This window comes from Microcebus murinus, chromosome 17 (assembly GCF_040939455.1).
Source record: "Microcebus murinus isolate Inina chromosome 17, M.murinus_Inina_mat1.0, whole genome shotgun sequence".
NCBI classification, from domain to species: domain Eukaryota; kingdom Metazoa; phylum Chordata; class Mammalia; order Primates; family Cheirogaleidae; genus Microcebus; species Microcebus murinus.
The window spans coordinates 34,441,917-34,468,103 of record NC_134120.1 but is presented as its reverse complement, the minus strand read 5'-3'; the positions used below and the strand labels follow the sequence as shown (position 1 = coordinate 34,468,103).

Sequence of the window (26,187 nt, the reverse complement as noted above, 5' to 3'; positions counted from 1 at the left end):
GAGACATATAGATTTTCCTTCTCGCCAAGATTGTACAAGGTGGGGGACAGGTGATTCTCCAAAAGGAAATTAGAAAGGGGAAATGCTGGGCAGCTAAAACAAAATACTTCCTCCAGGCCCCTTTTCAGCTTTAAATAATCTAATTACTTATCACATCATAATATTAATAGTTTACTTGTATGAGACCAATAATAGCTAGAATTTATTTAGTACTTTTCTCAGTGCAACTTATACTGTGTCTGATCTTGGGCCCTTTACACACTGCTCCTTTAATCATCGCAACAGTCTTGTGATGTAGACAATTTGTGTGAACTGACTTGATAGTAGGTGTCAGAGCCAGGACGCAAACCCAGGTAGTCTGGGGCTACCTTGCCTGTATGCTATTTAAAATACTAACATGGATTAGTTAATACTTTTAAATGAATTTGTGTTTATTAGTTTTTAGAGGATCTATATATATATTTTTTTAAATAGTCAGATTCCCTATAATAGAATAGTTTAAATATTTTCAGTAACAATTTAAGTTCATCTTTTCAACATATATGTAAACTCCTTGCAGTCAGGCATTAAATGCAATGGTAAGAAATGTCTTTAAAGAAGCAGATTTAAACATTTCATTACAGAAGTGTTCACAATTTGGTAGAAAGTTAAATTCATTGCAATTAAACAGTTGACAGCTCATCTTTTAAGTAACATTCTAAGATTAATCTTTTGACATATATATGTGAACTATTTGTAAGAGGGCCTTAAAGGCAATCTTAAGAAATCTTTAAAAAACATGTATGAAGACTTCATTACAGAGTTCAGAGTTTAATAAAGTTCATTTCACTGTAATAAAACAGTTCATACCTCATCTTTTAAGTAATATTATAAGATTCATCTTTTCAATATGTATATGTAAATTCCTCACAGTAAAATTTTAAATGCAGTGGTAAGAAAAGTTTTTAAAGAAATTTGTTTAAACACTTTAATACAGAGTTCACAGATTTTAAACAGATTCACTGTTATAAAACAGTTCACAACTGATATTTTAAGTAACATTCTAAGATTAATTTTTTATTTCCTTTTTTATTGACATAATAATTGTACATATTTTGGGGGTACATGTGATATTTTGATACTTCCATACAATGTGTAATGATCAAATCAGGGTATTTAGACATCCATCACCTCAAACATTTATCTCTTCTTTATGTTGGGAACATTCCAATTCTTCTGTTCTAGCTATTTTGAACTATACAATACATTATTGTTAAGTATAACCATCATACTGTACTATCAAACATTAGATCTTATTCCTTCTATCTAATTGTATTTTTGTGCTCATTAATCTATCTTTGTTCATCTTACCCTTTCCACTCTACCCTTCCCAGCCTCTGGTAACCCTCATTGTTTTTTCTACCTCCATGAGATCCACTTTTTTAGCTTCCGCATAAGTAAGAACATGTAGTATTTATCTTTCTGTGCCTGGGTTATTTCATTTAACATAATGACTTCCAATTTCATCCATGTTGCTGCAAATGACAGGATTTCATTCTTTTTTATAGCTGAATTATATTCCATAATCTATATGTATCATTTTTTAGTCAATTTATCTGTTCATGGACAGTTAGGTTGATTTCATATCTTGACTATTGTAGACAGTGCTACAATAAACATAGGAGTGTAGATATCTCTTTGATACACTGATTTCCTTTTTTTTGCCTATATACCCAGCAATGAGATTGCTGGATCTTATGGCAGTTCTATTTTTAGTTTTTTGAGGAACTTCCATACTGTTTTCCGTAGTGGCTATGCTAACCTACATTCCCACCAACAGAGTACAAGTGTTCCCCTTTCTCTGTATCCTCACCAGCATCTGTTATTTTTTTGCCTTTTTGATAAAAGCCATTTTAACTGGAGTGAGATGATATCTCATTGTGGTTTTGATTTGCTTATCTCTGACAATTAGTGATGTTGAACATTTTTTCATATTCCTTTTGGACACTTCTGTGTCTTTTTTGAGAAATGTTTATTCAGATCTTTTGTCCATGTTGTAATCCAAAAAAATTTTTTTTGCTCTGAGTTCCTGATATTTTCTGGTTATTAATTTCTTGTTGGAAGGATAGTTTGCAAATATTTTCACCCATTCTGTATGTTTTCTCTTCACTTTGTTGGGTTTCTTTGCTATGGAGAAGCTTTTTATTATTTATTTATTTATTTATTTATTTTGAGACAGAATCTTGCTCTGTTGCCCCAGCTAGAGTACAGTGGCACCATCATAGCTTACAGCAATCTCTAAACTCTTGGGCTGAAGAGATCCTGTTGCTTCAGCCTCCTAAGTAGTTGGGACTAGAGGCACTCACTACCTCTCCTCCTAAGTAGTTGGGACTAGAGGCACTCACTACCTCGACCTGGCTAACTTTTCTATTTTTTTGTAGAGATGGGGTCTCACTCTTGCTCAGGCTGGTCTTGAACTCCTGACCTCAAGCAATCCTCCTACCTCAGCCTCCCAGAGTGCTAGCATTATAGGCGTGAGCCATTGTGCCCAGCTTTATCTGTCATAGATTTTTGCTTTGTGATTACCATGAGGCTTATAAAAACCATAAATGTGACAGGTGGCAGTATAACTTTGATTACAAAGAAAAGAAAAGAAACAAGGGGAAAACCTAATAAACTCTACACTTTACCCCCTCCATTATGACTTTTTCTTGTCTAAATTTACATCTCTTTATATTGTCTCTTCACAGGATGCTGTATTTATTATTTTTGATAGATTTCTCTTTTAGTCTTCATACTAAAGATATGAGTGAATCACATCCCACAATTATAGTATTAGCGTATTCTGAATTGATGTACTTTTATTAGTGAGCTTTATACCTGCAAGTGTTTTCCTTTTGCATGTTAGTGTCTTGTTCTTTCAAATTAAAGAACTCCCTTTAGCATTTTTTGTAAGGTAGGATTTCTGGTCCCTCCTCCTCTTAGTCTGTAGCTCCCCCAGGGCTTTTTCTCCATATAGGCATTTGGGCTGCTTCCCCTGGGTTGAGTTTTCTTGCAAGGGAACCCAAGATGGTGGGGAAGCTGGCTGTCCACCTTGATCTTTTTCCAGTGTGGAAACTATGAGACTGGAAGGAAGTGTGCAGTGCCTGGTAGACTGGGGGAAAGGTATTGTGGGTAGAAAAGTCTGTTCCTCTTAATGTTTGCTCAGAGGTTTTCACTTCTCTTTGGCCTCAGAGATTATCTCAGCGTCAGATTTGGGTTCTGGGGTGTTGCTGGTAATAACATCTTGGAGCTGAATATTTGTTTTTGGTTTTCCGTGGGGGAGGGTGAAGCCAGATTGCTTCTACTCTGCCATTTTGGTGACATCACTTCCTCTGTACTTATTTTTAAATGGTAGTATGTATCTTTGACACGTACACGTACATGCGTTAATTATATAATTTATTTGGAAAGAGTTAATGAGGCAACTCCTTACCTTTCTAAGGCTCCTTGGGCTATGGATTAGGAACCTCTGGCTGTCCTCGTAGTGGCGTGTGGCTGTTCCTCGTCATGGCCTGTCTTCCCCCTGTGTGGCAGAGCTGGACCCTGAGTGATCTGTGGCAGTCGTGCTCACCCCATTCCCCTTGCTGGGGGTTGATTCAGAAATAGACATGTTACCATTTTAGGTCGAGAAACGTTTGCAGAAACTTCTGGGAAAGACTTTTCTCCTTGCCAGAAGCGTGGGGAGAGGCCACCTCTCCTTGCGTAGACATCTTTGTATGTGAATGTGAGGCTCCGAGCTGCTGCAGAGTACTGTTATCAAACTAAAAAAAAAAAAAAAAAAATCAGCTCAGGAAGGTCAGAGCTGAGAAAATTGTAAAGGAATGGAGCTGGAGCTGCTAGGTTAAGCCAACTCTGAACTCCACACTCTCCCTGGACTAGCAGTTATGTGAGCCAGTAAGTTTCCTTACGTTTAAGCAGTCTGAGGTAGAACTTCTATTCACTTATGGCTGAAGGCATCCCAACAGGTGTCATAATGCAGAACTGCCATGGAAAGAGATAACAGGATCCTTTTGCTAGAGGCTCGCAAGTAGAACACCAGGATACTGTCAAATAGGCTAGTCCCCCAACCTAATGAGTTAGAAACTACATAAATTAGGACTCAGGACCTAGCTTTTAGATTCTACTTTGCCACTGACTACTTATGTCACTAGACCTAAAATTCCTGTTCAGTAATAGCAAAGAGATTGCCCTGAATAAGCAGCAGTATACTTTTCATCTCAAATATTTTCTAATTTTGGAACCCATGAAAAATATCTGGTTAAATTTGATTTTAGGAATTAAGGCAGGCGTCCTCAGACTACGGCCCGTGGGCCACATGTGGGTGTTTTTGCCCATTTGTTTTTATACTTCAAAATAAGATATGTGCAGTGTGCATAGGAATTTGTTCATAGTTTTTTTAAAACTATAGTCCAGCCCTCCAACGGTCTAAGGGGCAGTGAACTGGCCCCCTGTTTAAAAAGTTTGAGGACTCTGAATTAAGGAGAGGTTTTTAAAAAAACAATGAGGCATTTCACATTTTTATGGTTTATAAATAAATTTATAATGGTTTATTTATTATGGTTTCATAATCTAGCAACTCCAAGACATTCCATTTCTACAATTTGTCTGTAAATAACATTGGTAAAGTCTTTTAACTTTTCAAAAAGTGTTTTAGAAACTTTTTTTCTTTCAGAGGGCTTAACATCAGTAGCACTTTTTAAAAAGTTCTTTAAGGCCTTTCAGATCTATCTTTCTCTTTTTTTTCCCCATTTTCTTTCCTTTTTATTGTTGAAAATGTCTAATATGTGTAGAAGTATAGAGAATAGTATAATGAATCGTCATATACTCATTATCTCACCTCAGTAATTATCAACATTTTTATTAATTTAAAACCATTGCTTACATTTGGCTCTTCTAAACAGCGATTTTTTTTTTCCCCAGCTAAACTTTGGAGCTAACCAAGACATCTCTTGCTTCAAGATTTCAGTTGCCTGCATTTTTTTTTAAGTGCTGTTACTTTTAGCATAGTAAGAAGGTACACACCAGGAAAACTAGTCTTTATATTAGCAGTGATGATAAAACAATTATGAATATTTATAGGCATTCACATTTGTAGATACCAGAGTAGGAAGAGATATGCTATGCTAACAAACAGTCCCCAAATCTCAATGGCTTAAAACAGCAAAGCTTGTCGGCTTTGTGACTGATTGGCTGGGGACTCTGTTTTACCTTATCGTCCCTCTGGGACCCAAGCTGAGGGAGTGGTGACTGTCTAGAATGTTGGCAGCTCTGTTGTAGAGAGAAAGCGAGCGGGGCAGATTGTGCACTATCTCCTAAAGCATCTGCGTGGAAGTGAGACGTTACATTTCTGTTTACATCTCATTGGTGAAAACAAGTCACAGGGCTAACCTATATTTCTAGTGGGTGGAAAAGTGCAAACCTACCACGTGTCTGTGGAGAGAACAAGAAATATTTGGTGCCTAGCACTGATGACTCACAGTATTGTATGGGATATAAAACCTCATCTGTCTTCCAGCTTCCAGCAACGAAAGCTTCAAGACTTGTTTACCCTCATGGAACATGTGTAGGGAATGGTATTACAATTACTCTCATTATTTTCCTAGCTCCTGTTTATTTTAAAAGCCACTTTTAGAGCAATTAATTAGAAAAAGCCTTCAAGAGAGGAAATACCAATTTCTAGTTTGGATCCCTAGTTCTTTCTGGAGTTTTCCCTTCTCTCAGGTGATACATTATACCAGAGAAAGGGCAAAATAATTGTATCTTCTTTACTTCTCATTAAAAATAGACCTTCTCCTTCCCTTTCCCTCTTGCTTTTAAAAGTAGCATTTTGCATTTGAATTCTGACATGTGTAACATCCCAGGTCAGACCCTTGGAATGTTTCAAATGGGGTTTGGGATTCTAGATCAGATCCCTTTGTTTCTGTCTTTCCATTTGGAGGCTGGGATTTAAACAGATAGATTCTGACCATCCTGTGTGACGTAGACCAGTTATAGCACCGACCATATTTATATCACCTTCCAGAGGAAACATCTGACCCCCATAGTCCCCGCTCAGAGGTGTTCTCGGTCGGTCATATTTCGTACCCCTCCGAAGTGTGCACCATACCCAAGGCAGCCTGACCAGCTTGAAATAATAAGTGAAGTCGGCCACTCCACTATCTTCCTGAGAATTTAACTTTCAAGACTAAGACAGCGGCCCCAAGTCCAGCATGGTGCCATGAGAGAGTGAAAAAGCCATAATCACCGGTAGACAATTTGAGGAAGTCTGAGGAAGTGAGGATGGAGAGAAAAAGGACAGAGCAGAGTTGATTGGGGATGAAAAGAGAAAGAAGAGAGGCATCTGGAGCACGGTTGTCTTCATGGCATCCTTGAGGGACATGCTGATTCCTGCTGCTGGGGTCCTTGGTGTGGCCTTGTGTCCTGCAGAGCCTTTGTGTTTCTGCTTCCCTCTGTGAGGCCGAGCTCTATGGCGTTTCTGCCCTGCTTGGCATACCTGGGTCCCTTGCATGCTATAGGATTGGATTGGGTATTAGTAGTTGTTGCAGAGACACAGAGTAAGAGCAGCTGAAGCAGGGAAGAGGTGTTTCTCTCTTATGTCTAAGTCTGAGCCTAGACAGCTCATGGCTGGTATGGTAGCTTTGTGGCTTCCTGGGATCTACTTGTTCAACCTACTTATCTGCTGACCCAGGGTCTGGTTTTTGTCCTTGTGATCTAAAGTGAAATCTGAGCCATCACATTCATGTTCCATGCAGAATGGAGGAAGAGTGGAAGAAAGGGCATGCTTTAGTCCTTAGACACACACCTGTGTGAAGTTACATGCAAGACTTCCTCTTATATCAACTAGAAGCTCACTGCAAAGGAGAGGAAAAGGTATCTTTATTCTAATGGTCCATGTGCTAGCAAAAATTGGGGGTTGTATAACTGCAGAAGGAGACGTCTATATTGGGGGACATCTTATAGTGTGTTTCATGTATCTTTTTTAAAATTTTGATATAAATTTAGGATGACTGTGTCAATTTTTATTAAAAAGTCTATAGAGATTTTGGCAGAATTACTTTGAATCTATATAGCAGTTTGGGAGAATTAAATATTAACAATATTAAATCATCTAATCTATAAGTATTGGCTACCTCCCCATTTCTTTCTTTCTTCAAGACATAAGAAATAACTAAACACCAGGTATCATAGGGGCACTGTCAGTCCAAATGCCAGATATTCCTTCTTAAAAGAGCTTCACAGTTCTTCCGTATCAGTGAACAAGAGTCAAAGCTTTCTAAAATCCCTAAGCCTACCATGGTATAGAGCAGTAACATGTGTAATGCTTTATGTCATATAAAATTGTTCTTACAAACCACAGTTTTCCAGAAATCCAGCTTACCTAGTTTTATCAAAACTATTTATTTATTTTAGCTTTTTTATATTTGTATTTGTTCATTGTATTTGTTATATTTTGTATTTGTTCATTGACATATTTGCCACTGGTGTTTTGTTTTACTTTAAATCTTATCTCATTTATTTTTTTCTGCATTTGTCTTTACGAAGTTGATTTTTGATTGCTATTAGTGGTACTTTAGAGGATATGCACACAATAAGCTTAGGGTGTCATTGAATTTTTATCCAAGAAAAATTCAGGTCAAAGTGCTGTCAGTTTATGCAGAATATATGGGATAACATGAGATTAATAGAGCATTGTTCCTGCAGCCTATCTCCTGGGATGTAGAAATAGCTTTGTTTTTTCAGACCTCTTCCTTGGAATGTTTTCTCTTGGATAATTTTACCTGAAGCCCATTGGTACCATTGGCAGTCTCTGTTTGCTTTCAGATTACGTGTTAAATGTATGAGTTGAAAGCATTGCTATACATAATATAGTTCACTTAAATTGTAGCTCTAAATTTTATGTTTTAATTCTTTACTGTCTTGATATCATAGATATTTTTGAGACCAAAAATATGTCCAAAAACAATTTTCCTATAAGAGAATTATTTTTAAAAATGGAGAATGGGAACAATTTATCATCAGAAACATGGAAAGTCGTGAGTAGGAGGCAAAATGAATTTTTTTATATTGATTATAACCAACCACGCACTCTTCACTTGGTATTAATCCCCTTAGATTATCCCTCTACATTGAAGACATACATTGTAACAATGACGTACCAAATAATAATTGTTTTTTATATTTAAAAATGAAATTAATCTCCAGGATTTCTCTTCAAGGTACATTTGATTCTTTTTGATAGAGTTACAAAATAGTTCTGAAAGTCATTTTTCTGAAATTAATGGAACACATCACTTCTATTCAGTTGTTTTCTTAGTCTCCATTGTGTCTGGAACCATGTATATTTTTATAGAATCAACAGTATGTTTTGTGTTCACATTTCAAGGAATAGGACCAGCGATATAATTTGTTGAGGCCATTTCAGAGAGAAATTTCATTTCAGAGCCCATTTCAGATGGAGGAGACACTGCCTGTGTGGACATGGAAGCCAGAAAAAGTGTGGCAAAATTGGGCAACTAGGAGTGGTCGGATGTGACTGAGAGCAGGGCATGGGCAGGGCTGTGATGGGCAGAGTCCCAAAGGCCTTTGCCTAGAAGGCTCTCCTGTGGGACCTTCCTGTGGCTGGCTCCTTGCTCTTCCAGTCTCCTTAGTGGAGACTCAGAGAAGCCTTTCCTGATCACCCAGTGTAAATTAGCCACCCAATAGCTTACGAACATGCCAACTCCTCTTTTTATTTCTTTATTGAGCGCCACTTACTACCTGTCACTTTTTGTTTATTGCCTATATCCCAACACTTGACTACAGTTCCATGAGAGCAGGAACATTGTCCTGTTTATTGCTGTAGACCTAGAACCCAGCATAAAACTGGTACTTTGTAAATGTTTGTGGAATGAATATAAGCGTGGATTTATTTTTACTATGGATTTTGAATTTTATTCTTTTTTTTTTTTTTTTTTTTTTTTTTTGAGACAGAGTCTCACTTTGTTGCCCAGGCTAGAGTGAGTGCCGTGGCGTCAGCCTGGCTCACAGCAACCTCAATCTCCGGGGCTCAGCGATCCTACTGCCTCAGCCTCCCGAGTAGCTGGGACTACAGGCATGCGCCACCATGCCCAGCTAATTTTTTGTATATATATTTTTAGTTGGTCAATTAATTTATTTCTATTTTTGGTAGAGACGGGGTCTCGCTCAGGCTGGTTTCGAACTCCTGACCTTGAGCAATCCGCCCGCCTCGGCCTCCCAAAGTGCTAGGATTACAGGCGTGAGCCACCACGCCCGGCCTTGAATTTTATTCTTTAGATCAGTGGTTTTCAATCTTACAGTTCTATAGACCCATTTATACTTTTAAAAATTACTGAAGACCCCAAAGAACTTATTTTGTGGATTATATGTGTTGACATTTACCACATTAAAGATAAAAACCATAATCTGTCACAGGATTAGTTTAGAAAAAAGATAACCTAGAAATTTAAAAATTATGAATTCATTAAAATAATAATAAACCCATTACATGTATATTCATGTAAATGTATTTTTATGATAAATAACTATTTTCTAAACCAAAAAAATTAGAAGTGTAACATTTGTGACATCGTTTTACATTTTGTGCATATCTCATTAGTGTCTAACTTCTCACTGCTGGATTCTTACGCCGCCTTTTCTATTCAGTCTATTGATGTTGCATGTCAGGTAGACTCTGGACCACAGCCACATACTTAGGAGGAAATGAGAGTGAAAAGGTAAATGATGACTTGGCATAGTATAAAAATAGTTTTGGAACAGACGTGGTGGCTCACTTCTGAAATCTTAGCTCTTTTGGGGGGCTGAGTGGGGAGGAAGCCAGAAGTTCGAGACCAGCCCGGGCAATATTACAAGACTCTGCCTCTGCAAAAAATAAAAAAAGTTCACCAGGCGTGGTAGGGGGGACCTGTAGTGCTAGCTACTGGGGAGAATAAGGCAGGAGGATCAGTTGAGCCTGGGAGTGTGAGCTGTGATTACACCACTGCACTCCAGCCTGGACAGCAGAGTGAGACCCTGTCTTAAAAAATTAAATAAAAAAGAAAACAGTTGTGACCTTGCATATCCCTGGAAAGGGTTTTGATGACCCCTGGACTAGGGGCAGGGAGGGTCCTTGTACTACATTTTAAGAATTACTGCTATAGGTGGATAGTTTTCAAATTTTTTAGTAGCAGGAGTACATTTTCAAATAGTATCTTCTCACAAGCTCCAGTGTGTAGAACAGATAAAGGTGGAGCTGTTTGGGTTAGAGTGCATGTGTGTTGGGGAGTGGGGAGGGGGGAGGTCCTGGAACCATGCTTTCCCTTTCTTTCTCATTCTTTGGCTAAGCTACTAAATTAGCCAAGGGATTGGTACCTCCCAGGTGGGAACATTGTGTGAGCAGAAGTAAGGCAGATGAATATACTGTGGAGATTTTCCAATCTGTACCGTAGCTTAACTTTCAGTATTTTATTTAATAGTTTGTAATATATCATAGCTTACTACTAACATTTTAAGGATTGAAATATAAGTATTAATATTTTATCAAGGCTATTTTCCTTTAAGTACATGATCATTGGTTTGCTTTCACAAAAATATATTTAATTGCAATCAGAGACCTTATTTTGTCTCTGGGTTTTATTCTTCCTGTTTTGTATAAATCAATAAGAAAATTTACTGTCATTTACAGCAAACTTGTAGAAATATTTGTCATTAAATATTGTCTGACTCAGGTTTTTTAAAGGCAATTTGTTCTTTTTGCACACCTGAGGGTATGTAAAATAAAATTCAATCAAGGTCCAACACATAGGCAAAAGTCAAGAGGTAGAGGAAGTTAAATTTGGGGAATTGGGTAGTCTAATTCTGTTTGCTAAATAGAGGAGGAATTCTCATGAACTGGAAAGTGAAGGAGAGTAGCAGTTGGCCACAGCCAGACTAGAACTGGGCGGTGTGTTAACAAGGCAGCTTTACCACCAGTAGCTGATCTTAGCATGTTAGTCTGTTAAAATTAAAATGTATTTGACTACCTCAGGAAACATTTTCAACTGTATTGTGTGTGTGTGTGTGTGTGTGTGTGTGTGTGTGTGTGTGTGTGTGTGTGTTTAGACAGAGTCTCACTCTGTTGCCCGGGCTAGAGTGCTGTGGCATCAGCCTAGCTCCCAGCAACTTCAAACTCCTGGGCTCAAGCAATCCTTCTGCCTCAGCCTCCTAAGTAGCTGGGACTACAGGTGTGCACCACCATGCCCAGGTAATTTTTTTTCTATTTTTAGTAGAGATGGGGTCTTGCTCTTGCTCAGGCTGGTCTCGAACTCCTGACCTAAAGAGATCCTCGGCCTCCCAGAGTGCTAGAATTACAGGTGTGAGGCACCATGCCCAGCCAGTCTGTTTGTGTGTATGTGAAAACTTTTGTAATTTCTTTCTTGTCATGAAAAAGGGATCCCAACAAAAGTTTTAACACAGTATTTATATAAAATGTGAGCTTTATTATCTACTGTTTAAGAGATAGAATGAAAAATTAAGATGTGAAGAGATGTGGACATTTATTTTTATTCAGTTTCTTCTCAAGGTGAAGATAACTCTTTGTAAATGTCCTAGAGAAATATAGTAGCTTTCTGTTCACCCTTTGTAAGTAAAAAGGGTGGATCGTTCCACTACTGACATTTAAAAAAACAACAACAACAAAAAACTCCCCTCCCACTTTTTTTTGGTCTCATTGCATCATTCCCCTCAGTCTGTAGCTTGGGTGGCATGAGTTCATTATCTAATAGCTACCTATTTTGGAAATCAGGATCTGAAATCTGTAACTCTAACCTTCTTAATAGTGGGGTTCTGTCCAAATTACCTGTTAACCTATTTGGTCACAGAGAAACAGAAATGCACAGGACTTTTTAAAAACTGTACATCTGGCCGGGCGCGGTGGCTCACGCCTGTAATCCTAGCTCTTGGGAGGCCGAGGCGGGCGGATTGCTCAAGGTCAGGAGTTCAAAACCAGCCTGAGCAAGAGCGAGACCCCGTCTCTACTATAAATAGAAAGAAATTAATTGGCCAACTGATATATATATAAAAAAAAAAAATTAGCCGGGCATGGTGGTACATGCCTGTAGTCCCAGCTACTCGGGAGGCTGAGGCAGAAGGATCACTCCAGCCCAGGAGTTTGAGGTTGCTGTGAGCTAGGCTGACACCACGGCACTCACTCTAACCTGGGCAACAAAGCGAGACTCTGTCTCAAAAAAAAAAAAACAAAAAAAACTGTACATCTAATACGATTAAAAAAATTCATATCCAGGCCAAAAAAAAAAAGACGTGAAAAGTAATGAAAATAGGCTGCAAATAACTGTCTTGGATTTGAATTTAAATATTTTAAGGTGTGATTTAATAGCTCAACTTTATGATTCTTGTGAGAAGAGAAAAAACCTGTTTTAAAGAGTTATAAATAGGGCACATCTCCATAAAAGATAGAAGGAAATATAATTGGACAAGTTGCCTTCTGGATTAGGTTTAAAGAGCAAAATAACTGCTTAATAGTGATACTAATTAGATTATAATTATCTTGAGAAATGTGAAAGATAATTCTGCTCATTTAACCATTCTGTTAGTAAACACTAAGTACCTACTCTGATCCTATCATGCTTGTTGTAAATTTTTACTTTAATTTTTTGAATAGGTAGCATTATAAATTTTTGAGCATCTTTAATTATTGTTAAAATGTGTCTAATTTCTATGAAGTAGTATTACTTCATAGTCCGATAGTATTAACCTATCTGTAGGCTGTCCTTCATCCTACTTCACACCAAGAGAAGAGGAAAATACTCATAGTTTCTTATAATTTTATGTTTAATAAAAATTAATTGGTAGTGTGTTAAGAGAAAATAAGAAATGTTTTAGTTTCGGCTACCTTGTTTACAATCGCAAACCCCTCACTGCTGGACACTCCTGAGCCTTCCTACCTGACTACGTGATTTCTTCTTTCTTTCCATTGCTCTTTCTACCTTCTGTGCTATAATCCAGTTTACTTATGTTTATTGTTTGCCATCTATTCCTCTCCTCCCACATAGGCACTTTGAATGCATTAATGTTTGTTTAACTGATATGTGCTAAGCATCTAGAACTGTGTTTGGCACATATTGGTTAATTGAATGAATCATTTTTCCTTTGGCTTTTAGAAGTAGAGGTACATTTCTTTTGGGGAAAAATACTCAGTAATCAGACTATTCAGAATTTTAGAGGCTTCTGTTTCTGTCATGGCGGCAGATTAGAAATTAAAAAAAAAAAAAAAGCCCCACATAATGAAACATTGAAAATAAAAATACCGAACTGAATCCTTTAAATGCATGTTTGAGCTGTCAAGCAAGTAAAGAAATTGCTCAGAGGCCCAAGATAAGAAATCTTGAATCCAGGAAGGAAAGGTAAGCTAGTAGTGATACTGGCTGCTGTGCTGAGGGTTCTGGTATCTGTATGTCCCTGGCAGGCTGGAGCTTTGGCGTTTGCAGGGTGACCATAGGGTACTGGACAGAGTCTAGGGATCAGGCGGGGTGAGAAGTAAGATCCAGTGGCTTTTGTATAAAGCTAAAATTCCCTGAAAGGTGTCAGTGGGTAAATTAGGACAAAATAAAAAACCTATCCCACAGTGCAAGAGTTGGAAAAGTGTGGGGTGGAGAGGGTAGGAATGGGGTAAAGAGGGTTGCCTGTCACAGCTTGTTTTTCGTTAGAAGAGTAAAATAATCTTCCCGGAGAAATCATAACTACAAGTCCACTCTAACTGAATTTGGGGTTGGAGTTCATACTGCCTTCAAAAATAAAAAACAAAAACAAAAACCCAAGCCTAGAATTTAGTGAAAAGTGGTTTCATGTTGTTGGGACTGAGTATCAAACCAAATCTTCACTGGAGGGATATAGGAGCACAGGCCTCAGAAAATTGTTACAGGTGAAGTTTCTAGGAACATGATCTCACGATTAAAAAAACAATAAAAAACACTACAAATAAACCACAGTGAGTTAATCAGAGCAAAGGAGACCATGTACTCAGGCATTCAAACATTGCAGATATTCTAGTTGTCAGATATAGAATATAAAATAAATATTTAATATGTTTAGCAAGCAATAAAATGTGGCTAAAGAGTAAGAGACTATCAAAAATAATTAGGCAAGCTAAATTCGGCAATGTATAAAGGAAATACTACATATTGAACAAAGGGTTTATTCCAGGAAGACAAGCTTGATTCTGCTTTAGAAAGTCTATTAATATAATTATCCACACAAGCGATTTAAAGGTAGAAAACCATATCATTAAAATTAAGATCTTTTAGTTTTTGTTTACATAAAAGGAGAATATAAAGACTAGTCTCAAGTTTACAGTGAACTATGGTCATCTCAAGTTTACAGTGAGCTCTAGCCTGAGCAACAGAGTGACACCTTGAAAAGAAAAAAAAAATACTGGCAGGAAAATACATTATAGTATGACTCCATTTATGTAAATTCTAGAGGTGGACAATATAAAGGGTATAGATTTGTGGGTTTTACCATGATTACTGGAATTTGACTCATTTTGAATTCTGGCATTTGACGTTTATAATCTGTGGGACTTTGGCCAAATTCCCTAACTTTTTAAAGTGTTGGTTTTCTTACCTGTAAGATGATGAGCATAATTGTACCTGCTTGTGGGATTGTTGGAAAGATTATGTTATATAGTGCCTGTAAGAATGCTTAGCACACAGTAAGTGCTCAGTAATATGCTTTTATTCTCCTCCTTTAACTTATATCCCTATTAAAAGAAAGATAGCCTTTATTCTTTTGGGGATTCTAGGTATTTTTTATCCAGTGTGCATTGCATATGGCTAATGTGGCTAGGACTAAGGCTTGAGATATCCTCAAGCCGACGTCTTGAGTAATATTTGATTTCTTTTACTTAGCATAATTTACAAACAAATTTACAGTTTGTAAAACCCTCTGATGTTTTAGTGTCATGTTTAAATCTGCAAACTCACTGTAGTTTGCTGAATACTTGGCAGAAACAGCTTCCTGTGTCACTTAACTGTTTTCTGTAGCATTTAGCATTGTCCATAACTCCTTTCTCAGAGCTCTGTGCCCTCCTTTGTATGACGCCGCTCTTTAGATTCTTGTGTGACCTTGCAGACCCTCCAGTCCTCTAATGTTGATGATCTGCCCACCCCAAACACTTCTGACTTTTCAGCTTCCTCAACTGGAAATGAAAATAAAACCCCTTGAAAGGGGTGTTAGGATAAAATTCTCTCTCTAATGTATACTCATCCAATGAGGAGCCCCATACTCAATAGATTATGACTCATTGATGCTGGGGGAGGAGTCTGGTATGAAAACAAACAAAACGTCTGGAGTAGTTCCTCTCCCGTTTGAGCAGTGGTGATGGATGAATGTAGTGCATGTGGCACATTGCAGGCATTCGGACAACTTCCTTTCCTTTTTCTGTCTGGGGCTCCTGTTCTCTAGGCCCTTCTCAGACCACCAAAAATCCTTTATTACAAGTATTCATATTGACTCTCTCCTCCCTAAGGACAGTGACATTGTCTAACTCATCTTTGTTCTCCTGTAGTCTGGTGCTTGGCGTTATAGTAAATAGATACTTACTAAATTCAAGCTGAGTGAACAAATGTCTACATGCCTTGATTTTTGTTCACAAAACACCAGCGTATGCAATATTTAGCCTGCCAAAGTAGAAAGTTAAGTCCATTGGTAATCTTAATTTAGCTTTAAGCTATCTGAAACACACTGAAAAGTTATTTCCTTGTTTTAACTTCATATTTCAAAGAATTCTAATATATAAAAGTAGAGGGAATAGTAAAATGAACCCCCTTAAACCCGTATCCATCCTCAAGATTCGACAAAGACCAAGATTTTTCCACACATGCTTCACCTCTCAATCTCCTGCCTACCCCCAAGCCCAAGTATTTTAAAGTAATAGAAGATATCATGTCATTTTATCTCTAACTTTCTTCAGTATGGATCTTTTAAAAATGAGAACATTTTCTAATATGACCATAATGCTGACCATAATAAAGTAGCTTCTAATAATCAGATTTCTCCAGTGGTCCCTAAAGTGCCTGTAGATTCAAAACTCAAACAAGATTCACATAGTACATTTGGTTTTTATGAAAAAGCTCTTAAAAAGAAATATTAATAAAACAATACCTATTTTTATTTATTTCTCTCCCTTTTCTCCCTTCTTTTCTTTTAATTAACCTTCGTTAAGATTAGGATTCTCTATAATGAAACCATAAACTTTGCTGTATCAGGTGAAAGTTTCATGTTTTCTTTTAGACTATTTTGCTGTTCTTTTGGGGGGAGGAATCAAGCACTTAATGTGTATAGGGCAGCACTACACTTAACAGTACAGCAAAATGCAAAACCGAAAGTTATAGTTAAAATTTAACTTGTCTTATGCAGTGAGATAGCTTTATATACAGTACAAATAGAACTTGTAATGCTGTAAAATGATTTTGTATTCATTAAAAAGTATACACTCTTTGATAATGTTTAAATATATCTTTAAAAATTTTTATTTATTCTTTGTGAATTTATGGTTGTAAGAAGGAAGCTTGAGACAAGGCTATAATGTGTGTTTGGAAAAGATTTCTCATGAATGGCCATTTTTTTTTTTTTTGAGACAGAGTCTTGCTTTATTGCCCAGGCTAGAGTGAGTGCTGTGGCGTCAGCCTAGCTCACAGCAACCTCAAACTCCTGGGCTAAAGCAATCCTGCTGCCTCCGCCTCCCGAGTAGCTGGGACTACAGGCATGCGCCACCTTGCCCGGCTAATTTTTTCTCTATATATTTTAGTTGGCCAATTAATTTCTTTCTATTATTAGTAGAGACGGGGTCTCGCTCTTGCTCAGGCTGGTTTCAAACTCCTGACCTAGAGCAATCCACCTGCCTCGGCCTCCCAGAGTGCTAGGATTACAGGCGTGAGCCACCGTGCCCGACCTGGACTTAATTCTTAAATTCTCTAAAGCTCAAGTAGAGAAATGTCATCTACAAAAAATTTATCTTTTATTAATAGTCACATTCTTATTAGTAATAAAGGCAAACATATGCAACTGTTTAGTGTTTTTAAGAAGGAAAAGAGGTAACCCAACTGTTTAGAGGTTTTAGTAGAATGCAATTTTGAGAATTAGATGGAATTTTAAAAACTGATGCATAAGTGATGTTTTGAGTTATTGGTGTGAATTAAATAGTGGGATTATTTCAGGGATTTTTTCCAACAATTTACTTGTTAACTTTCTGTTACATTGTTAAGTAAATGACAGCTAATTGCACTTTTTTTTTTTTTTTTTGGTTCTGAGAACAGGAAGCAAATCTTATAATCAACCTCCCAAAGCTCTGAAAAAATTTCAAAAGTCACTTGAGATGTCATCCCGTAGAGTGGATCCTAACTAATATCAGTGCAGAAACAGTTTGAGACAATAGCGAAGACCAAATTGAGGGAATGAGGTAGAGAATAGCTATTCACAGAAAAATTAGAAGGAGAGAATTCAGAACAACCATGAAGATTACAAACTAAGAGAAATTAAATAACATCTGGGGCCGGGCATGGTGGCTCACGCCTGTAATCCTAGCACTCTGGGAGGCTGAGGTGGGCAGATTGCTCAAGGTCAGGAGTTTGAAACCAGCCTGAGGAAAAGCGAGACCCGGTCTCTATTATAAATAGAAAGAAATTAATTGGCCAGCTAATACATATAGAAAAAATCAGCTGGGTATGTTGGCGCATGCCTGTAGTCCCAGCTATTCTGGAGGCTGAGGCAGAAGGATTGCCTTAGTCCAGGAGTTTGAGGTTGCTGTGAGCTAGGCCGATGCCATGGCACTCACTCTAGCCTGGGCAACAAAGCGAGACTCTGTCCAAATAAATAAATAACAAACATCTGGGAGAAACTAAGACAGAAACCAAATTAGGAAAACAACACAAAAGCTGATGTACCAAATTGCTGACTAGTTAATGAAAGAAAAGGAAGAATATGTGAGTTTTGCAATGTGTGGTACCAGTGATAAATCTATGACTAACTGAACACTGTCTTTCTGTAATATGCTTGTAAATGAACAGATTTTTTTGTTTTGTTTAGTTTTTCAATGGAAACTAAATATTTCAGGTTGTTCTTTGGACAAAAATCTGAAATCTATTCCCACCCTAAGTTTTGGTTTTTATTTGGTCTATTGAGCAAATTTGAAAACTTTTTAGATCTCAAAAAGTTACTTAAGTTAATATCCAAGTAACATCAGACAGTGTTTTAAGAGAAGCAATTTTGAAAAGAACCTTCATGTTTGTAAATGTAAAAGACAACCAAAATTTCATCCTAGAGTGCTTTGATATTTTTCATGTCTTTTTTTTCTCCTGGATAATCCAGTTGTGGAGAAGGAAAAGTATGGCACTGAGCTTGCAGAAGTATGGAAATGCACAGAGAAGGAAAAACAGGGGAAAGGGAATGACAACAGAGATTTCCATTTAGTTTGCAGATTGTTTTTCGTCTTTCTCACCCCTAGCCTGAGCGCCAAGAGACTGCTGGATCTTGCAGTCTTGTTTGTTATCCAAACTGGCAGTGGTGGTACTGGTGACAATAGGATGGTGTTCGTGCTCTCAAGAGTGTGGTTGGCAAGTTTCTAGTGAATTCTTTATCCACTCTGGTTGGCCAACTCATAGAGTATACATGTTGCCTTTGCGTTCCCTCTTAACTTGTTGGCCAGCAGTTGTTTGTGGGTAACATTGGAGAATCACTGTTTAAAATCTAAAAAGTAAGAGATTTTTTAAATAAAAAATTTAAAAGCTATTGAGAAGTACAGTTAGCAGAAGATAAGGAACAAGTCATGAACCCACCTTCCCTATGTCTTCACAGTCTGCCCTGTTTCCTTCTGTGTCTGCATTAGATTTGGCTGCATCTAAAAGATCCCTGTGTTTCACCACCCCCCCCCCAAGGTGCTTTAAACAACATAGAGGGGTTTTTTCCTTGCAGGATATGGCAGCTGTGTGGTCACTAAGGACCTAGCTCCTTTTATCATTCTGCATTGCAATGCTTAGCTTGCAACTTTCCTTCACAAGGCTATCTCCTGGTTGCAAAGAAGGTCCTTGCAGCTCCAACCATTGTGTTCACATTCCAGACAGCAGGATCAAGGAATGGGGTAAGGACAAAAGGGCCCAACTCCCAGCTGAAGTCAGTCCCTTTAAAAAGCTTCCCCACAGCCCCACCCAGTGATTTTTGATTTTATTTTATTGGCCACTCTAATCTGCAAGGCAGTCCAAGAGATTGCCACTTTTATTATAGTAATACAGCAGTTTGATTTGCAAGAAAGAAGAGGGAAATAGACATTGAGTTCAACAACTATTGCTGCTACAATTTAGAGCTTTATATATATAAAAAAAAGTTCCAATATAGTTAAATCCTTTCCCTACCCCCTCAGAAATAACCACTAATGTGAATTTGGTCTATTATTTTCATCCATATTATTATGTCTTTATAATATGTTTGTGTCCATAAGCAATATGTCTTATTTTAACATGTTTTCAAACTATGTATTAATGGAATACTGTACATATTTTGCACATTGCTTTTATCTCATTCAACATTGTTTATTCACACTGGAGCAGATAGTTCTCATTTATTCATTTTATGTGCTACATAGTATTTTATTATGCAGTTCATTTATCCATTTTCCTTTTGATGTACATTTAGGTTGTTACTTTGTGGGGTGGGGGGAGGGTGCATTATAAACAGTGCTGCAATCGTATCTCCTTATGGGCTTGTGCATGTTTCTCCAAGGTATGTCCCTAGCAGTGGGACTACTGAGTGATAGGGTAGTTAGTGCTTTCTTCAGCTTTGCTCTCTACTGCCAAAATGCTCTATACTGCCAAAGTGGCTGTGCCAAATTACACTGGGAACAATAGTGTATGAGTGTCTCCTTAACTTATTCCTAATAGTTGCGTTTTTGCCAATATGATGAGATTAGATTCATTTTCCTGAGTACTACTAAGGTTGAGCATATTTTTATATGCCCATTGGTTGTTTATGGTTCCTTGTTTTTGATTTGCTCATTCATATCTTTTGACTGTTTTTCAATTGTGCGTGTTTTCTTTGTTTTGATTTGGAGATGTTTTTAATACTATACATTCTGATACTAATCTTCCCTTCATTATTTGTGTTGTAGATATTTTTTCCTAGATATTGGCTTATCTTTTAACTGTCTATGATGTCTATGGTTGTATTAAAAAATTAATTTTTATGTAGTATAAATTATTCTTTTCTTTTATGATTTGTGCTTTTTAAGTATTGTTTAAAGAATTCTTTCCAACCCAGTGACATGAAGATATTTGCCTGTTTTAGAGATTTACATCTTTAAATGATTAATGATTTTTTTGTAAATGAGGTATGGAATTTTGTTTTATTTCTATATATGCATGAGCACTTAATGAATAGACTATCCCTTTCACAATGGTTTGTAGTGATATCTCTGTCATATATCAAGTTTGCATACTCATGTGGGTCTGATTCTGGGCTCTATTTTGTTTCATTGGTCTTTTAATCTTTCTTTGCTTCATGTATCACACTGCCTTATTACCTACCATAGCTTGATATATGATAGACAAGAGTTCTCCCACCTTGTTGTTCAAAATTGTAATGGCTTTCTTGGCCTTGCTCTTCCATGTGATTTTAGGGTCTATTTTTGATTGATTGATTGATTGACAGTCTCTCACTCTGTTGCCCAGGCTAGAGTGCTATGGAGTCAGCTCACAGCAATGGTGAATTCCGGGGCTCAAACAATTCTCCTGCCTCAGGCTCCTGAGTAGCTGGGACTACAGGCACATGCCACTGCACCTGGCTAATTGTTTCTATTTTTAGTTGCCTGGCTAATTTTTTTTCTACTTTTTAGTAGAGACAGGGTCTTGCTCCTGCTCAGGCTGGTCTCAAACTCCTGACCTCTAGTGATTCTCCTGCCTCTGCTCCCAGAGTCCTAGGGTTACAGGCGTGAGCCACTGCACCCAGCCAAGATCTACTTTTTTTTTTTTTTTTTTGAGACAGAGTCTCGCTTTGTTGCCCAGGCTAGAGTGAGTGCCGTGGCGTCAGCCTAGCTCACAGCAACCTCAATCTCCTGGGCTCGAGTGATCCTTCTGCCTCAGCCTCCCGGGTAGCTGGGACTACAGGCATGCGCCACCATGCCCGGCTAATTTTTTTTTATATATATATCAGTTGACCAATTAATTTCTTTCTATTTATAGTAGAGACGGGGTCTCACTCTTGCTCAGGCTGGTTTCGAACTCCTGACCTTGAGCAATCCGCCCGCCTCGGCCTCCCAAGAGCTAGGATTACAGGCGTGAGCCACAGCGCCCGGCCTCAAGATCTACTTTTAAAGGTAGAGAAAAAACTATGTTGAGATTTTGATTGGAACTATATTAAGTAGATAGATGAATATCAAGAGAATTTAGTTCTTTACTGTAGTAAACCTTCCACATATGAGCATGGTGTCTCTTAATATTCTTTAGTTCTTTCTAAGCAAATTTCTAGTTATTGATGCAAAAGAATTCAGTTGAATTTTGTATGTTGATCTTGTATCCAGCATCTTTGCTAAAGGTTCTCACTAATTCTCTTTATTTTCTTGGATTTTCTATCATTTCTTTTTTTTTTGTTTTCTTCTAATTCTTAAATCTTTTTTTTCTTCTTGTTTTACTGTGTTGGATAGGATCTCTAGTGCATTGTTGTACTATGATTCTTTTGATCTGTCTTTAAATTGACTGACCTTATATTCCTTTGTCTATGATCTGTTAATCCCATCAAGTGAATTTTCCATTTAAGACTTTGTGGTTTTGTGTTTTACATGATTCTATGTGGACAGTGTATTTCCTAGTGTCTAAGTTCATAGTTGAGGGGAAGGGAAAGACACATTTCCTGAAACCTCTACATAGTGTGTTCTATTGTAGTAATTCAATTTTTGTCATTAGAGATAAAAACAAAAACTTGGGAAGAAATCAGTGACTTATCTGGCCATTGCCCTTCAAAGTCCTTAGCATAATAGTCAAGGTTTCCTCTGTTCTGTACACACCTCTTCAAGCATATCTTCCATTTCTTCAGTTTGCTATTCTCCAGATAGTCCCTACATTTTCCTGCCTCCCTCTTTTAGCTCACACTGTTTTATCCACTTGAAATATTCTTTAGCCTTTTCCTAAGTCATTCCAATTCCCCAGTCATTCTCTCCTCCCGGTTTCTCTCCTTTGGGCACTGTAGCCCCTTAACAACTTTAGTCACTTTTGCAAAAATATAAAAGCATTTTGTGAATTGTGAAATGCCGTACAATCTCACCTTCTTATCTCTCCCTCGATATTGCAAGCTTCTTGAGGATAGAGACTGAACCTTTCTCATGTTTATGTGCATCAGACCACTTAGCATAGTGTCTTGCCCATAGTTGACAAAGTTTGAGTGAATTGGGGATGTGTAATTCTGTGATAGATTAAATAATGCTGTGTCTAAGATGGACGTGTCATACACCAGGTTCTAATTATAGCTATTAAATTTATGTTGAAATTCTACTTCTATGTGGTCTCCTATAAAAGTAAGCTCCTTAATTTAGATCCTCCATTGATATATATCTTCATTTGTTCTTCACAATATACATACCTATCTAAATTAATAGTTGTAGGTTGCAGAGTGGTGTATCAGGATGTTTTGGTCTGTGGAAGCAGAATACCCCGTTAATCAGTGAGGGCTTTATCGTTTCACATAACAGGAAGTTTGGGTCCTGTCAGGGTCCAGTGTGCTGTCCATGTTTTCACTCTGTCATCCTCAGCACATTGATGATGCCATCCACATTGATGACAGTTTCCCTCATGGACACAAGATGGCTACGGCATTTCTAAGTGTGCTGTACAATGTCCAAAGGTGGAAAAATACTGTTTCTCCTTCAGCATCTCTATGAAGGGGCATAACTTTTCCTGATTGATTCCGTAGAGACTTCCCCTCCGGTCTCATTAATCAGGATTTGGTCACTTATACTGGCTAGAGAAATAGAAAGGCCATAGTTGTCTTGGACTAATTGGGAATAGATGGCCAAGCATGATCACTTGACTTCAGTCAGGGGTGCAGTGACAAATGTGTCACAGGTACTGTCTGTGTGTCTTTGGTCTTCCCACCCAGGAAGTTAAAAGGAGGAAAGATAATTTTATAGTATTTCCACTGAGTGTGGTGTTGAATCTCAGTAATACTTTATTCCTTGACTCTCTCATTCACGTAACAGACAGTAACTGAAGATGTATTTTGTGTCAGGTACTATGGCAGCACTGGGGGAGTAGCTGTATGAGACATACATGGTCCTTGTGCTCAGGTGGCAACTGGCCTATAGTCCGGTGGAACAGGGTGGCTGAGATAAGGGGGGAGGATAGAATTACTCTGAAATAAACTGATTTTAGGAAATTTATTTTTCAACAGGAGATGTGGGACATGTGGATTTGGGATATGAATTCATTTGAAAAACCACTTTGGGGTAAGTTGATAGTTGGAAGTGAATGACTTCAGGGTTCTACTTCTCTTTACATTGGGATTTAATGTTACAGCTCTGTGGGTTTCAAAACTTGTGTTGAGGCCGGGCGCTGTGGCTCACGCCTGTAATCCTAGCTCTTGGGAGGCCGAGGCGGGCGGATTGCTCAAGGTCAGGAGTTCAAAACCAGCCTGAGCAAGAGCGAGACCCCGTCTCTACTATAAATAGAAAGAAATTAATTGGCCAACTGATATATATATAAAAAATTAGCCGGGCATGGTGGCGCATGCCTGTAGTCCCAGCTACCCGGGAGGCTGAGGCAGAAGGATCACTGGAGCCCAGGAGTTTGAGGTTGCTGTGAGCTAGGCTGACGCCATGGCACTCACTCTAGCCTGGACAACAAAGCGAGACTGTCTCCAAAAAAAAAAAAAAAAAACTTGTGTTGATTGGACTTTATGCCTCATATACACACAAGAGAATGGCTTGTACTAAAATTCTAGTTTAGTAATTTGGGAAATATAACCATAAAGGATAGTCCCAGTGCAATTGATTATTATTAATACTTTCACTTCTTATTAGGGAGGTCAGTTTGAATGCAAAATAAAGACTAGGTTCAGAAATCAAAAGGTATTTATTATGTAGGATTTAACCTGCTTGAGCTTACTCAATAATCCTGTCATGTGATCTGGAAATCATTCACAGAGCCCAGAGTGGAAGATACAGGATGAAAGTTTGTCTCTGAGCTTCTCTTTGCAGTGCTCCAAATAACCACTTGAATTCTTATTGCACTAGTACAGATATGAAAGGTTCCTGATGATTTGTTTCATCTAAGAAAGTGCTTCAAGAAATACCATTTAAAATCTGAGTGTGTATGGTGTATGAGTGTGTTGTTCATTCCCTCATTTAATTTAGTGCAATGGGACTATAAGGTGGGTATGTTTTTCTCAATTAAAGAAATGAAGAGGCTCAGGTTTTGCAGATAAGGTAACATCGCTAGGGTCACTTAATTACTACATGTTGGTACTGAAATTTGAACCCAAATTTGAATTTTAGCATTTGGCCTAATAGATACTCACTTTTATTTTAATATGATTATGTTGGGAGTTCCTAAGACCACCCCCAAGTTCAGTGATTGGCTAGCAGAACACACAGGATCTTAGCTAAGATTTATTACAGCAAAGGGAAAAAGTGCATGGGGTAAAGTCTGGAGGAAACCAAGAGTTCTCTCCCTGTGGAGTCACACAGGCTGTGCTTAATTCTTCCAGCAATGAACTGTGACAACATGTGTGAAATGTGGGAAACTTATTAAAGACTTAATGCCCAGGCCGGGCGCGGTGGCTCACGCCTGTAATCCTAGCACTCTGGGAGGCCGAGGCGGGCGGATTGCTCGAGGTCAGGAGTTCGAAACCAGCCTGAGCAAGAGTGAGACCCCGTCTCTACTATAAATAGAAAGAAATTAATTGGCCAACTAATATATATAAAAAATTAGCCGGGCATGGTGGCGAATGCCTGTAGTCCCAGCTACTTGGGAGGCTGAGGCAGGAGGATTGCTTGAGCCAGGAGTTTGAGGTTGCTGTGAGCTAGGCTGACGCCACGGCACTCACTCTAGCCTGGGCAACAAAGCGAGACTCTGTCTCAAAAAAAAAAAAAGACTTAATGCCCAAGGTTTATACTGAGGCTGGTTACGTAGGGACCCTCTGCCTAGCACAGACCAAAATTCCAAATTTCCAGAAGGTGTTTAACAAAAACTATGTTGTTTGTATGAACAGTTTAGGCACAGTGAGTCAAACTTATCATTTAGAGAAAGTTACCATTCAAGTTCCAGATGCCAGCCAAAGGCCAATCTTGGCTCCCAAGCCACCTTTCTAAGGATAGCAGTCTCAGGCCTGGAATGTTAACTTTTTTCTTATAGGCTGATTTATCAATTGGGAGAAATTGGGATTATGATCATTTAGCTTCTGACACATAATGAAAGAAGTAGGTATTATAACAAACCAAATTCCTTAACGGTATCTGTTTTTGTTTTTTTTTTGGGGGGGGGGGAGGCTCCAAATCACCACCGATTTGCTGGAAGGACTCAGGCAACTCTACTCATGACTAAGGTTTATTACAGCAAAGGATACAATGCAGGGACAGCAGGAAGAAGATGAATGGTAGGGAGGTCAGGCATCAGCTTCCAAGTCTCCTCTCTGTGAGAATCACATGGACATGCATTTCTCTCCAGCTATGGATGATAGAGACACATACAAGATGTCACTAGCTGGTGAAGCACACGTGTTCCAGTCCATAGTTCTTATAGGAAGCTGGTCAGATGGGTACATTCTTGTCATATGACTGGCTCTGGTAACAGAAATGTGGGAGCCTACACCAGATACCAGGTACATGTCATAAATCTGATGAAGTAAGGCGGTGCTGACAGCCTAGTACATCCTGGCTCACTGCCTGGAGCATACACAGAAAGATCATTAACAGTGACTATGAACACCCCATGAGTTTAGTTCTCAGAGTTTGGCTGGGGTCATTGCTATGGCTCCAGGCATCCCCTGGACAAGATTAGCAAGAACTAAGTACAACAGACCTGCTATTGTTAACTCTTGTGGTATCCTACATGAAATAACGTTGCATTTGCTGAAGGTGATACTTAATGCTAGCTATAATTTTTAGAGTATGATTTTCTAAACTCAGAAAAAAATAAT

At 38.2% G+C, this 26,187-nt stretch overlaps 1 protein-coding gene and 1 non-coding gene across 4 annotated transcripts in view; both read left to right on the top strand.

The window, feature by feature from the left end:
- Positions 1-26,187, top strand: part of GALNT1 (polypeptide N-acetylgalactosaminyltransferase 1) — a 103,215-nt gene that overhangs the window by 14,988 nt on the left and 62,040 nt on the right. The window contains exons 2-3 of one of the 3 annotated variants that reach the window (XM_075993529.1): positions 21,243-21,376; positions 23,443-23,497. The exons of 1 other annotated variant lie outside the window; for it this stretch is intronic. The gene's annotated coding sequence lies outside the window, so the exon portion shown is untranslated. The remainder of the gene's footprint in view (positions 1-21,242; positions 21,377-23,442; positions 23,498-26,187) is intronic. One more of the 3 variants, XM_075993528.1, reaches the window with a different exon arrangement.
- On the top strand, positions 11,546-11,675 carry LOC142861789 (small Cajal body-specific RNA 24). Its single transcript, XR_012912939.1, has one exon.